The sequence below is a fragment of the Pinus tabuliformis genome, chromosome 5_1 (genome assembly GCF_031772625.1).
Source record: "Pinus tabuliformis cultivar Carrire ecotype Pingquan chromosome 5_1, CPIR1, whole genome shotgun sequence".
NCBI classification, from domain to species: domain Eukaryota; kingdom Viridiplantae; phylum Streptophyta; class Pinopsida; order Pinales; family Pinaceae; genus Pinus; species Pinus tabuliformis.
The window spans coordinates 197,936,043-197,952,229 of record NC_142305.1 but is presented as its reverse complement, the minus strand read 5'-3'; positions in this window follow the sequence as shown (position 1 = coordinate 197,952,229).

The window sequence follows — 16,187 nt, the reverse complement described above, 5'->3', positions numbered from 1 at the left end:
AAATGCTATGGGAGTGACACATAGAAAAAATGGGTGGCCATTGAAACAGCTGAAGGGGGATTGAAATTCTCCCTCTGCCATTGATCTGGGTGGCGTTAATTATGTCCATTGAAAAGTGTTGGGAATTTATTCGGCATTGATTTGACATTTTGTTGCTTCCATCCTTATGATAAAATCATGCATTATTGACTATTTGCAAGGCAATAAAGTTTATTACAACAATTAAACCTTGATTAGGGAATGTAAGCTTTATTTAAATGAAATAATACGTTTGAAATAGTAGCCTTAATTTTTATTTTACAAAGAAAATATTTTCTTTTTATTGCTTATCTAACATTTTATCATTTTCCTTCCTTTTTTAGAGAAACTACCCTATCATTTTTAATGATATGGACATGAAATGATAATAAATCCTAACATTTTTTGTTTTCAATTTTGTTTTTGGTCCATATCCTAACTTATCATTTTACAATGGTATTTTGATTTTTTTCAACTAATGGCTAACTTATCAAAAAAAAAAATGCTACAACATCAGCTCCGACTGGGGACTGCTTTCTCCTATGGAATGTAGAGAACTTGCAGATCCATGTGCCTTCTCCTCGGGCTCTGGAGTCTTTGCTATAAAAAATCATACTGACTATTGGAAAGGTAAATAAAAACCAGAATTATTACAATGATGGTAGTAAAATATATTTCAAAGTTCTTAATACTGAATATAATGTTTCAGAAATCCTCCATTAACAGGAAATGTGTTATATTGTCCCTCTAGATTTTGCAACACAAAAGTGTTGTTTCCTTTTACTTCAGTAACAATTATAGGTCTGAACCAGAGGTTGTCAAAATTTCCATGTTTTCCTTTGTCTTCTCTTCTGGAATCCTATCTTAGAACTAAATCTCCCTCCTTGAAGTCCCTTTCCTTGGCTTTTCTATCAAATGGGCTCTTTATTTTATTGTGATACTTTTTCAATTTATATTGGAATTCATCTCTGTTCTCATTTAGTTCAATGATTTGATTTATCCTCCTTGAAAAATCATCGTTGGGTTCATCAATTGATTCCTACAGAAAATTTAAAACAGGGAAAGCCAAGTTGGTAGGGAAAATTTCATCCTTCCCATAAACTAACTGAAAAGGAGACTTTCTAGTAGATCTCTTTGGAGTGATCCTGTTTTCCTAGACTGCATAAGTTAGATGACTATCCCAATTCTTTTTATGATGTGCTAAAGTTTTCTTGATAACCTTTACCAGACTTCTATTAGATGATTTTGTGAGACCATTGCCTTGAGGATAATATGGAGTTGAATTGTGTAACAAAATTTGATATTTCTGGAAAAACTCAATCATTTTAACACTGGAAAATGTTGTGGCATTGTCAGTAACAATCTACTGTGGGAAACCAAACCTGGATAAAATGTTTTCTTCAATTAATTTGATCACTACTGCATTAGTAGCATTTCTTACTAGAATTGTTTCCACCCATTTAGTAAAGTAGTCTGTTGCAGTGAGGATCCATTTATGTTGATTGTTTGAAGTAGGATGAACCTCTCCTATAAAATCTAGTCCCCATTGGAGAAAAGGTGTTGAAACCAATGTTGGGATTAGCGGAAGAGATGCTAGTTTTTGCTTACCAGAAAACATATGACAAGGGACATGAATTTTGACCTTTGCTCTTACTTGTAAGAAAAATGTTGGTCGATAAAATCCTGCCCTTAATATATTATATGTGGTTTCTCTCGAAGCATAATGTCCTCCACAAAATCTTGCATGAAACTGGTCAATGATCCCTTTAGTCTCTGATTCTGTTAAACATAATAATAAGATATTGAGCGGGTCTTTCTAGTACAGATTTGCATTTATGATACAGTATTTGACTGCTTTCAATTTGAGAGTGTTATATTGACTTTTGGAAAATGGTGCAGTACATTCAAAATGATTCAAGAAATTTATAATATCTTGATACCAATTTGATAACAAAGATTTCTCATCAATATGTACAAAAATGCTCTGATTTGAAGGTAAAGGTTGTTTTGGATTCTTTTCTTCAAGATGATGGGAATGTTCTTGTGGGTTCTCCTCATTTAAATTTTGGGTAGGTTCTTGTGGATTCTTCTCATTTGAATTTTGGGAAGGTTCTGTTGGAAATAATACTGAGAGGGGGGTGAATCAGTATTATCTAATTCTTTTAATAAATCTTCTTTATTTGTTCTTTGAATTATTTTTGCATGTCAGTACCATAAAATAATGAGCATGAACAAAAGAAAACAGATAGTCACACCAAAGAACACAAGATGTAAGGTGGAAACCCAATGTGGGTGAAAACCACCTGCTGCAATATGTCTCTATCTTCTTTCAAATTAGAAACTCCTTTTACAATGGTTTTGTACTGGTGCAGTCCTTTACCAGTACGCAGGCTGCAACCTGCAGAGAGCTACAACTCTCTCTCTCGTTTTCCAATCTCTCCTGGAAGGGAGCTACAACCCCCTACTTCTTTTCTTACAAGGACCACTTTTCATAAATTTTCAAACTGGATCCATAAGCATCAAATGATCATCAAGTATAAGAGAATCACCCAGTCAACTGTAGTAACCAGATCAAAAATAATAGGACCAAACCCAGAACACAACAATGATAAACAAAGATTTTAAGAGAAGTAAGCACCTTGCTCAACTGCTCACCTGCTTATGTAAGCACCCTGCTCAACTGCTTGCCTGCTTACAGTACTAACCCTGCTCAACTGCTTGCCTGCTTACAGTACGCACCCTGCTCAACTGCTCGCCTGCTTACGTACGCACCCTGCTCAACTGCTAGCCTGCGTACCTCGCTCTGAGTCCATTGAACTGCCTGCGGACCTCCGCACCTACAACCCTTCTGTGCCTGTGTATGTACGCACCTGAAACGCTTCGTTCCTGCGTATGTACGCACTTTTCTTTCACTGTACCTGCGTACCTTCGGGCATAGATGATTTCAAGACTTCAGAAATAACCCAGACAGTCAGATCTACAGATCTGAACATGCGCCGAAGAGATCTCAATCCATCAGTAGATTCGCCTTATTTAGATCTAGACATACTCCCAAGAGAGATCATAATATGTCAGATCTAGCCCTCATAAGATATTCAACCCAAAACATGCTCAAGCCAAATGATCTCCTTTGCTTTATATAGGAAAGCTCTTCCTTAAATCATGGATCAATACCACGAGCCGACACCATAATAACACAATACCGTCGGCTAAATACCAAGAGTTAAACATAAGAAAACCCCACATGTGAATTTCTTTGCCTTGAAATGTGTGCACTGGGGGTACGCACCTCCTGAACGGGATAACTGCGGGTATGTACGCACTTTATGTAACACTGACCTGCGTGTACGCACCTTATGTAAGGTGTACCTGCGTACCCCTTATTTTCTTCAATATTTGATAGTTGATCATCAATCTCTGCTGCTGACTTGAAGTACTGTGATCTATCACCTGAATGGGTTGCCATCAAGGACAACACTTTAGCCATAATGCCAACAATCTCCCCCTTTGGACTTGATGGCAACCTCAAAACTTCAGCTTCATTCTCCCCCTTTGACATCAAGGGCAAAGGGTTATGCTCCCCCTAAGAACATGCTCCCCCTGAATATGAACCAGATCTGTAACGAAGAACCATAATCCACCATGAAAGAGATAGAGACATATTGCAGCTACTTCCAAGATCTCCTTCTGCACATCCTCCATAATGCCAACAATGCATTATATGCTCCCCCTGAACCTGTACCATCAATCAGAAGAGGTTCAGCAATAAGATGATGCATCAACAACCCCCAGCTTTTGCCTGAGGTATTCAAAAGTGTCCCTGGGCAATGGTTTGGTGAGAATATCAGCAACTTGTTCCTTAGAAGGAACATACTCCAACTTGACCTTCTGTTCAAGCACTTGTTCCCGGAGAAAATGATACTTGATTGGTATGTGCTTGGTTTTTGAATGCATAACAGGATTCTTTGAGATGCTGATTGCACTTGTGTTATCACATAAGATGGGAATTGGTGGTGTACAAGTGATTTGAAAATCCTGCAAAGTCTGCATCATCCAAAGGAGTTGGGTGCAATAAGATGCAGCAGCAACATATTCCGCTTCAGCTGTAGACAAGGCAATCGAACTCTGTTTCTTGCTGAACCAAGATACCAGTCTGGAACCCATAAAGAACGCACCACCACTTGTGCTTTTCCTGTCATCCACACTTCCGGCCCAATCTGCATCTGTATAAGCATGAAGTGTAAGATCTGTATCTCTAGGATACCATAAGCCATAATTTTGAGTCCCTTGAAGATATTTGAAAATTCTCTTCACTGCCTGAAGATGAGTCTCCTTCGGATTTGCCTGAAATCTTCCAACTATTCCAACTGCATGCATGATGTCCGGTCGGGTACCTGTCAAATAAAGTAAACTTCCAATCATAGATCTGTAGGTTGGTTGATGTACTGCTGCAGATTCATCATTTGCACTGAGGCTACATCCTGTGACCATGGGTGTACATACTGGTTTTGCATCTTCCATACCATATTTCTTCAAAATCTGTTTGAGATACTTGGTTTGAGATAAAAAGATTCCTCCTTCTTTTTGTTGGATTTGCAAACCAAGGAAATATGTCAGTTCTCCTAGCAAGGACATTTCAAATTCTTTCTGCATGGCCAAGGCAAAGCTTTGACTCATAGCTTCTTCATTGCTCCCAAAAATAATGTCATCTACATACACAACAAGTATTAGCAATTTGTCATTTTCAACTTTTATATAAAGATTGCTATCTGCTGATCCTTTTGAAAAGCCTTGTTGAAGAAGATATTTGTCCAAACAGTAGTACCAAGCCCTTGGAGCTTGTTTGAGACCATAGAGAGCCTTTTTCAATCTGCATACAAGATTTGGATCATTTCCAAGAATGAACCCATCTGGCTGTTCAATGTACACTTCTTCTTCCAAGTCTCCATTCAGAAAGGCTGATTTCACGTCCATTTGAAATACTTTGAAGTTTTGAAAACTTGAGAGAGCAAGGAACATTCGGATGGCCTCAAGTCTTGCAACAGGAGCAAAGGTTTCTTCAAAGTCTATTCCTTCTTGCTGCGCATACCCTTTACAAACAAGTCTGGCTTTGTTTCTAATTACTTCTCCATTTTCATTCAATTTGTTTTTGAAGACCCATTTTGTCCCGATAACATTCTTATCTTTTGGTCTAGGAACCAGCTCCCAAGTGTTGTTCTTTTCGATCTGCTCAAGTTCTTCATCCATTGCTTTCACCCAACATTCATCTTTGCATGCCTCTTTCACATTTTGTGGTTCAGTAGAGGAGAGTAATGCCAAATAGCTTGAAGCTTCTGCAACTGTTCTTCTTGTTTGTACACCTGCTTCTTTCTGCCCCATAATCTGAGATTCTGGATGGTTCTTCTGAACATATCTGGATGGAGTCTTTTCTTCTATTCTTGTTTGCTCCTCTGGTTCTTCTTGAGGTTCTTCTTCTTCATCATTCTGTCGTTGGGGGTAGCCTTCATTTTCTTCGATGTCTTCATGATGTACTTGCCTAGGAATGTATCCCTTCTCATCAACCACTACATCAATGTTGTCAACAATTCTGCCAAGTCTTTTATTGTAGCATTTGTATGCTTTGCTATGTGGAGAGTAACCAAGAAGAATGCCTTCATCTGCTCTAGGTTCAAGTTTGCCAAGCTGCTCATCAGTATTCTTGATATAGCATTTGCTCCCAAAGATTTTGAAGTGCTTTACTGAAGGATTCCTACCACTCTAGAGCTCATGAGGAGTTTGAGTGCTATTCACCCAGACATTTGTTTTGTTGAGAATAACAACTGCAGCATGTGCAGCTTCACCCCAGAAAGTTGCGGGAGTTCCTGACTCATCAAGCATAGCACGAGCCATTTGTTGGACTGTTCTGTTCATTCTTTCCACAACTCCATTTTGCAGAGGAGTTCTTGCTGTAGAGAATTCTCTTCTTATCCCATGTTCTTCACAGAAATCGAAAAATTCATTTGAAGTAAATTCCCCACCTCTGTCGGATCTGAGGCACTTAATTTTGTGACCTGATTCATTTTCAACCAAGGCTTTGAAGGATTTGAATTTTTCGAATGCTTCATCTTTGTGCTTCATAAGTCCTAACCAGACAAACCTGGAGAAATCGTCAATGAATAATATCAAGTATTCTTCTCCTCGAGGTGTTCTTTTCCTGAAAGGACCGCATGTATCTGTATGTACTAGCTCAAGAGGCATGCTAGCTGATCCTTCTTTCTCTGGAAAGTTAGTTCTGGTTTGTTTTCCAAACTGACATGATTTGCATATGGTGTTGTCAGGAATTTTGATATCTGGAAGATCGCGAACTGCCTGATATTTGCATGCTTTCCTTATTTGTGAAAAGCTTAGATGTCCCAACCTCCGATGCCATAACCAGTGCTCATCATCCTTGCTCAGATAGCATTGTTGTTGTCCTTCTTCAAATATGTACAGATTATTTGGAGTTCTTTTGCCTTTGATCACTGTTTTACCTGTATCAAGATCACAAACAAGACATCCATTTGATCTGAATATAACCTCGGTTCTTTGATCACACATCTGGCTGACACTTAGAAGATTATGCTTCAATCCATCAACATACAAAACATTTCCAGCCTTGACCTTTTCTTTTAACTGAGCAATGCCTTTTCCTTTTATAGTTGCAGGAGTATCATTTCCAAAAGAGACTTTCTTTCCCTTTTCTAGAGTAGAATAAGACTCAAGTTTTTCTTTATCACCTGTCATATGCTTCGAACATCCACTGTCAATGTACCATAGATTTTCCTGTCCCTCTGCATAAAATGCTATCCCACATCTTTCTGTTTGAGGTTCCTTTATTCTCCATGTTTTGGTGCTTGAGGCTTGTTCCTTTTTCTGCTGAAACCTGCTCCTGCATTTAGAGTCTTCATGACCAAATTTATTGCAAATAGAACATTCAACTTCATTTTCAAGAACCGAAAAGTTGTTATAGGTCCTTTTTGTAATCCCCGTCATACTTCTTTGTTTTTGAGCTTCCCTAGTCATGATCGTTTTATATGCAACACATTGAGCTGCTTTGTGACCAAAGTTATGGCAAGAAAAGCATTGTCCATTGAAGAAACTTCTGCGGTTATCGAATCTGCCAGCCAATTGATTGTAATTTCTATTGTCATCTATTCTTGAACCAAATTGAGAAGATTTTACCTGTGGCTGGTTGTAGCTTTTGTTCACCCTTAAGATGGATTGCCCCTGATAGTTTCTGTTTGTAATTCGTCCCTGCTTTACCTGATGATCTTCATTGTGCTTTTGCTCATTTCTTCTTGCTGCATCAAGATAACTTTTTGAGGTGGATGCTTGAGAAGTTTCTCCATTATAGCCCAGACCTGTCTTGTTTAGTGGAGACCGCTGCACATTGATAATCTCATCCAAAGTTTCAGATCCTTTGACAAACTTGAGATTAATAGCTTTTGTTTTCTCAATCTCTTTTCTAAGACCAACAATTTCATCTTCTAATTTTTCAAGATGTTTTTCCTTTTCATCAATTTGAAATTGTAGAGTATCAATGATCATGTTCTTTTCTTCTATACATCCCTTGAGTCTAGTAATTTCATCATAAAGGTTATCCACATCTATAGCATCCATATAATCATCATCTTCAAATGCCATTAACAACTTATATTCATTACCTTGTTCATCTTCATCACTGTTTGATAGACCATCACTATCTTCATGAGTGTAGTAGCTTTTCTTATTTGCATTCTGTTTCTTGTTCCATCTAGCAGGTTCCTTTCCTTTATCCTTATAAGGACATTTTGTAGCATAATGACCTACTCTTCCACAAGCAAAGCATTTAAAAGGTAACTTACCTCTGAACCTTCCAGAACCCCTTTGAAGATTTCTGACAAAATTTGATTCTTCTTCCTCTTCTTCTGGGACGTGGCTCGCTTCATAATAATCTCCTTTGCCTGATGCCTTGAAAGTAGCTTCTCTTCTGTCTGATGGACCTCCCTTTCTCATTTCATAAGCAGTTAGAATTCCATGTAGCTGAGACATAGTAAGAATTCGTAGATTTTCCTTTTCTTCTATTGCAGATACTTTAGATTCAAACTTGGGGGACAATGATCTTAGAACCTTTTCAACCACAATAGCCTCTTTTATTTCTTCACCCAAATTTTTCATACAGTTAACAACCTCATCTACCCGAAGAAAATAGTTAGCCACACTTTCATCATTATACATTTTGAGAGTCTCATACTGAATTCTGAGAGTTTGAAGTTTAGCACGCTTTACCTGTTCATCTCCTTCATAGCTCGTGACAATTTTGTCCCATATCTCTTTTGCGGATTTATAGTGCATTACCTTCATGAATTCTGATTGAGATATACATCCTAATAGAGTACTGACTGCTTTCGCATTTGTTTCATACTTCTTTTTCTCGGCTGCATCTGTAGGAGTAGCTGAAGGAAAAGCATAGCCTGTCTCTACGATGTCCCAAACTTCTGTACCAAGAGATTGAAGATAGGCAGTAACTCTTACCTTCCAATAATTGAAGTTTGTCCCATCAAAAAATGGTGGCCTGATTGATGCTTCTCTCTCGTAGTTGCTCATGATGAACGATCTACCTTCAAGCGATCAAGCTTCTCTGAAGGACCTGCTCTGATACCAATTGTTGGAAATAATACTGAGAGTGGGGGTGAATCAGTATTATCTAATTGTTTTAATAAATCTTCTTTATTTGTTCTTTGAATTATTTTTGCATGTCAGTACCATAAAATAATGAGCATGAACAAAAGAAAACAGATAGTCACACCAAAGAACACAAGATGTAAGGTGGAAACCCAATGTGGGTGAAAACCACCTGCTGCAATATGTCTCTATCTTCTTTCAAATTAGAAACTCCTTTTACAATGGTTTTGTACTGGTGCAGTCCTTTACCAGTACGCAGGCTGCAACCTGCAGAGAGCTACAACTCTCTCTCTCATTTTCCAGTCTCTCCTGGAAGGGAGCTACAACCCCCTACTTCTTTTCTTACAAGGACCACTTTTCATAAATTTTCAAACTGGATCCATAAGCATCAAATGATAATCAAGTATAAGAGAATCACCCAGTCAACTGTAGTAACCAGATCAAAAATAATAGGACCAAACCCAGAACACAACAATGATAAACAAAGATTTTAAGAGAAGTAAGCACCCTGCTCAACTGCTCGGCTGCTTACGTAAGCACCCTGCTCAACTGCTTGCCTGCTTACAGTACTCACCCTGCTCAACTGCTTTCCTGCTTACAGTACGCACCCTGCTCAACTGCTCGCCTGCTTACGTACGCACCCTGCTCAACTGCTAGCCTGCGTACCTCGCTCTGAGTCCATTGAACTGCCTGCGGATCTCCGCACCTGCAACCCTTCTGTGCCTGCGTATGTACGCACCTGAAATGCTTCGTTCCTGCGTATGTACGCACTTTTCTTTCACTGTACCTGCGTACCTTCGAGCATAGATGATTTCAAGACTTCAGAAATAACCCAGACAGTCAGATCTACAGATCTGAACATGCACCGAAGAGATCTCAATCCATCAGTAGATTCGCCTTATTTAGATCTAGACATACTCCCAAGAGAGATCATAATATGTCAGATCTAGCCCTCATAAGATATTCAACCCAAAACATGCTCAAGCCAAATGATCTCCTTTGCTTTATATAGGAAAGCTCTTCCTTAAATCATGGATCAATACCACAAGCCGACACCATAATAACACAATACCGTCATCTAAATACCAAGAGTAAAACATAAGAAAACCCCACATGTGATTTTCTTTGCCTTGAAATGTGTGCACTGGGGGTACGCACCTCCTGAACGGGATAACTGCGGGTATGTACGCACTTTATGTAACACTGACCTGCGTGTACGCACCTTATGTAAGGTGTACCTGTGTACCCCTTATTTTCTTCAATATTTGATAGTTGATCATCAATCTCTGCTGCTGACTTGAAGTACTGTGATCTATCACCTGAATGGGTTTCCATCAAGGACAACACTTTAGCCATAATGCCAACAGGTTCTTGTGGATTCTCCCCTGGTATTTCCAAAACAAATTTGATTCCTAGCGCTTTACAATTGGACCTCAGATAGAATCTTACCTAATCCTTGACCCCTTCCTAGCTTTCTGGTTTTGATAGTTAGATCATACTCCAAAATTTGGGTGATCCATCTACCTCTCCTCCCATTAGTATCTGGTTGAGTGAGAACAATTTTAACAACACTGTTGAGGATATAGGCTATAATGGTTGAATGTAAAATGTACATCCTAAAAGATTTAAAATATTGGACTAGGGCATAAGCCTGCTTCTCAATTATGTCATATTTGAGCTCAACATCTCTCATGACTTTTCTGAAAAGGGCTATAGGTTGGTCATGGGAATATTCATTATTTTGTAGTAAAACAACAACAAGGGTTGTTTTAGAGGCAAAGGAAAAGATACTAAATTGTTTGGTATAATCAAGATTGGCCAAGGTTGGGGCTTTAGAAATAGCTTTCTTGATATGATCAAATGCATGTTTGGAAGAGATATCCATTTAACCTCATGACCCTTTTTAAGCATATCAGTTTATCTTTGACAATTTTAGCATAATTGGGTATGAATCTTCTTAAAAAGTTGATTTTACCAAGGAAAGCCTAAACTTCCTTTTTATTTCTAGGTAATGATAATGTTTGAATGGCTAATACTCTGTTTGGATCAATGACTACTCCATTTTTAGAAATTATATGGCCGATCACTTTTCCTTCTATGATAGCAAATAGAGACTTCTTTAGATTCAACGATATTCCAAATTTCCTACATCTTTCAAAAACCTTCATCAAGTGCTTTAAATGTTTTTGATTGAAATTAAAAAATATTGTAAGATCATCAACATAAATAACAAGAAATTTATTTACCTGGCCTACAAAAGTTATATCCATAGCTCTCTGGAATGTAGCTCCTACATTTTTCAAACCAAAAGGCATCCTAGCATACATAAAAGTATCCCATGGTGTTGTGAAGGCAGTCTTTTCCCTATCCATTTTTTTGACCATAATCTGATTATAACTAGAAAAACCATCTAACATAGAAAGTCTTTTAGCTCCAGAAACTTGTTGAAGTAAATGATTCATCTTAGGTAATGGATAGTTATCCTTTAGTGATGCTTTATTTAGGTTCCTAAAATCAATACAGATTCTAATTTCACCATTTCTTTTCCTGATAGGTACTAGGTTGGCAATCCAATTAGAATATCTTATTAGAACAAAAATATGTACATCTGACATTTTCTTAATCTCTTTCTCAATAGTTGGTAGAAGCACTGGGTTAATTCTTCTAAGTATTTGCTGGTAGGGTTTAGCATCATTTTTTAATGGGATCTGATGTTCAATGAGGGATGTGTCATAGGTTTTAACATCAGCATAAGACCAAGAAAAAACATCTTTGTATCTTTTAAGTAACTTAAGATATTCATTTTAACTTCTAGTGCTAAAGATATAGATAATTTTTTTTTTGCACTTGTTCTTGGGTTCCAATATTGATTTCTTCGATGTCATCTTTAGGATAAGTGGATGGAGGGTTCTGAGGGACATCATTATAATCAAATAATTTCTCTAAAGGAATTAACCCTTTAGGAATGAATTTATTTGATAATTGTATGATGTTATGATCTGCAATCTTGGAGTTTAGTTTTGGATCATCATTAACTTGAGGATTAATTATGTCATGCGTGTATTCATCAATTTGCAGAAGAGAAAATTCACCTACAACTTGAAGGAAATATTTTAGTTGTTCATCATCCTCAAACACCTATCAATGCTTTTGGTTATCTAGAATGGATGGACTATATTTGACCTAGATTTGGTATAACACTTGTGCTTGATCAGGAATTTTGAAATGAGCTTGTAGAGACAACTAAAGAATCTGCATGTATGTTTTCATTTCTAGGGACATAAGTTATGTTGAAGGCATTAAAGAAATTTTCAATGGAATCCGAAATCTCATTTCAATAAGACCTAAGCCTAGGATGCTTTGTTTGGAAAACATTCCTAACCTGTCTCATAATGAGTTCGAAGTCAGTGAAAACACTCAGGTTTACTTTTAAACTTTTGGCTAATTGTAGTCCTAGAAGGAATGCCTCGTATTCTGCTACATTGTTGGTAACTTCAAAATCAAGTTTACATGATTGTGTAATGTTTCATTTTTCTGGTGAGATTAATACTACCCCAGCCCCTACTCCATCCTTTTTACAAGAGCCATCAAAGAATAGCTTCCACACATTACATTGATTTGATATAGGGTTTTCAACTACATTTTCAATTTTTACTTGAGATTTATGTATTTGATCTGAAGAGAGTTGAAAGCAGCTAAAATCTTGATCAATATAATAGATGGGGTGGTTCCTTGGTTGATCTATTTTGCATACAGTGTGCACAAATCTAACTTCTTTATACAACCTAAGTTGTTCTCCCCCATAAACCGGGATAGTGGCATAAGACATGTCCATCTAAAGAGTTCCCCCTAATTTGGCACAATAAAAGCTTGAAAGGAGAATTCCAAATTTGGCAAGGATATCAGTGGCAACTATATCTAATACTATGCTTTCTACTGGGATTTGGGCAAGAGTGACTACTAAATCCTTAATCAATCCTAGACAAGGTACCCTCTTGGAATCAAAGGTGTACAAATCATGATAGGATCTAGTTATATCAAGATTTAAATGATCCATGATGGTTTTTGGCATGCGATTATGTGATGCTCTAGAATCAAGCATACAATTGTATAACATGGAGTCATTTGTCTTTGGTGTCACATAGAAAGGGGGTACTATTTCATCTATCATATCTGAGCTATGACCAAAGATAACTACTAGTTTTTCATCTTGAAGGCTAATAACATCACTTTCAACATCAACAGAAGCATTTTGTATCCATTTGGAAACTTGATTTTTATATCCAGGGTTTTTTAACAGTTTTGAAAGTGGTATATGGATATTAACTCTCTCTAACTCCTTTTCAACATTAAATGTAGTTAAGGCATTGTTATCAATTTGATTTGTATTAGTTGACTGATTTAATGGTCGAATAGTAGTTGTCTAAGTTTCAACATATTTGGTATGAGGTTCAATTGTTGAAGGTTCGTTAAGCAGTCTTCCAGGGCTAGGTCTAGGTTTGATATCATATCTTCTGTTTAGCTCTACAATTATAAATTCAGAGAAGGCATGGTATTTGGAAAGCTACGAAGATTCCTAATCTTCTTGAATTTGTTACTCTGTGAAAGAGGAACAATAGTGGTCTGACTAGAAGAGGAATCCATATTGTTAGTGTCTTCAGTGATAGTCATGGTATTGTCATCAGGTTGTTGATCATCGATCAACAAAGGAGTTGGAACCTGTTGATCATTACTAGGCCTTTGAAGAATTTTTAATTGTGGAGTTCTTTTGTATTGACCTTGATTCTAGTTTTAAGGTCAAGTGACCATCTATTGAACTATTCTGGGTTGAGTTTCAATCTTGGAAATTCTATTGGACAGGTTTCTAAGAAGTGAAGTAAACTCATCAATCTTGGAATCTTCAGTTTTAATTTCTAAAGAAGTAGAGGTCTCTTAACTATATTTAAGATTCTTTGGGCCTTTTCCTCTTTAGCTTTCAAGGTGGCTGAGGCAGGCCTATTTTTGTTCTGCATGTCTTCAAGAGTCCTAGAAGTTCTTTCTCTTAACATTACAACAAAATCATATTCAAAGGCTTTTGAAAACCTATATTTGGCTGCTGCTGTGGGGGGTTTGCAATCAAGAGGCATCTTATGGTAAAGTTTGTTGAAACTTTTAATAAAATCAGCTACAGGTTCACCAAACTTTCGTTTTAGTTCTTCAAACTCGGTCAAAAAGTAAAGAGGGAATTTCTTCAAACCCCATTGGTTTTTGAATATATTTGTTAACTCCTCCCATGAACTAATGGAATTTGCAGGTAACTCCCTAAACCAGGTTCTAACATTTCCCTCAAGATATTTGACAAACAACCTCATATAAACATTTCCTTGTTCTATGTTCATATAATCTGCAAAATCTAGAAATGCTTGAAGATGGTCCTCAGCTAAGGAACTAGTTTCTCCATTATACCTACGAAGGTGTTTTAAATATCCAAGAGGGAATGCATCTAGGTTTTGAGGCAAAACTAAAGCTTCATATCTAGCCTATACAATGGGTTGGAATGCCATAGTAGAAGATGGTGTATGAGATGTTTGAGTAGATGATGAAAAAGAAGAGGAAGATGGTGATAAAGAAGGTGTATATCTATGTGGAGGTGAAGAAGGTGGATATCTCCTAAATGACTTTAAGGGAGTCCTAATAACTAACTTTTGAAACTGTGACTAAACATCCTCTTTTGTTTCAGAGAATGGGTTTGAGTATACAGATAAAGTCCCTTCAGGTTGTTCAGAAGTAGAAGGAAATGAATAAGTAGTGAGAGATATGAAGTTTGTAGGTTTGAATTCAGGTAAATGAATATCCAATTCAACCTCAGATTTAGGTGATTCTCATGGTAGTGAGGGTACTTGATATGTTTCAAGTGAGTGAATAAGGAAAGATGATTTAAAATCAACTCCCTTAACTAAAAGTTTAGAAACCCTACGTGATAATTGTGTCCAATTTGGATTGGATGGAATGTTCCTAAAGGGATCTGATGACAATATATCTTCAAACTCTAGGGTTAAAGAAGAAGAAGATGGATGAAGTATTCTTTTGGAATTGGCCCTTCTCACAAGTTTTTCTCAATTTGGTAGAGGGATAACTATGTCAGATTTAGAATGGAATTTAGTGTGCTTAAAAGGTGCTAGTTTGGCACAGTGGAGTTGCCAGGTGAAGAATTTTGACCTATCTAGACCTTTAGTCACCTTTAAAGGAATATGATTTACATCATTTTCCCAGGGAAACAAATCAAATTAGAGTCCCCAACAACGACACTAGATTGATGTTGTACCCCTGAGATGATAATGGTCAATTTATCATGCCATAGCATCTAAGATATTTGTTTTGAGGTTTTGGGTTTTGGTTTTTATGGAGGACCAATACATAAAACAAATTATAAGAATGATGTATTTAACCCTTTTATATAGTACTAATAGATGACCAAAGGGATGCTATTTAACTCCACACATTGATTTAAATTGAGAGGATGTGCAGAAAGAATAGTAAGGAGATATGATTACTTTAAATTTCAGATAGAAAGATAAATCATCATAAGTGGGAAAGCCTTTGACCAATGTTCAAAAATTAAACAAAATATACTTAAAGTTATATAAGATACTGACAATTTTATGATTTAGAGGGAGGCTTTTAGACAAGCAGTCCAATATCTTAATCTCTTTATAATAATAACTTCAGAAGGAATTTTAAGAATAACTGACTTAAGATTTTCATTCTTTTGTTTAATTTCTAGAAATGTTGAGAAGATATTAGTATCTTCTGTTGAGTTGATCTAAATTGACTGAATAATCTCCAAAGGTTCAACTGAAGAAGGATTTGAAGAATTAGAAGGAGGTTTAGGATCAATGATCCCACTGATAAAATATATTCTAAATCTCCAATATCAATTATTTCAGGTGCCTTGCTCCCTGATGATATTGACAATTCTGTGTTCAATTTCTTTTGTAGTATAGAATACTCTTTAATTTATTCTGTAGCTGACTGAGTTTCCTATCTGGATTTTTTGTGTTGAGTACTCTGAGTGACTGGAATATTTACCTGTGGAGTGGTTATAACTTGTTCATATGCTTCTAGGAGAGTCCCTTCAGACCACTTCTCCTCGTTCATAAACTTCTCCAATTCTTGCATGGGAGTATGGCTTTAAGGGGTTTCCTTTAACTAAACTCTTAGGTTTAAAACGATCCCAGAAGTATCATAAGGCCAAGTGAAGCTTGTTTGGAGATTCATGTTCTTTAATAATTTGTCTGCCTCTATACCTACAAACGTAGTGTTATAGATGAATGTCCCTACCTTGGCATTGAGTTTGAACTATGAATTTTTCTTACCTAAGACAAAATGGACTTCATCCATATTTATCATATGCCTAATGTCTTCCAATGAGAATATCCTCATTGGAACATACTTAGGCAGTTTGTATGGAGTTAACTCACAACCATATATCCTAGTTTTAGTGTAGT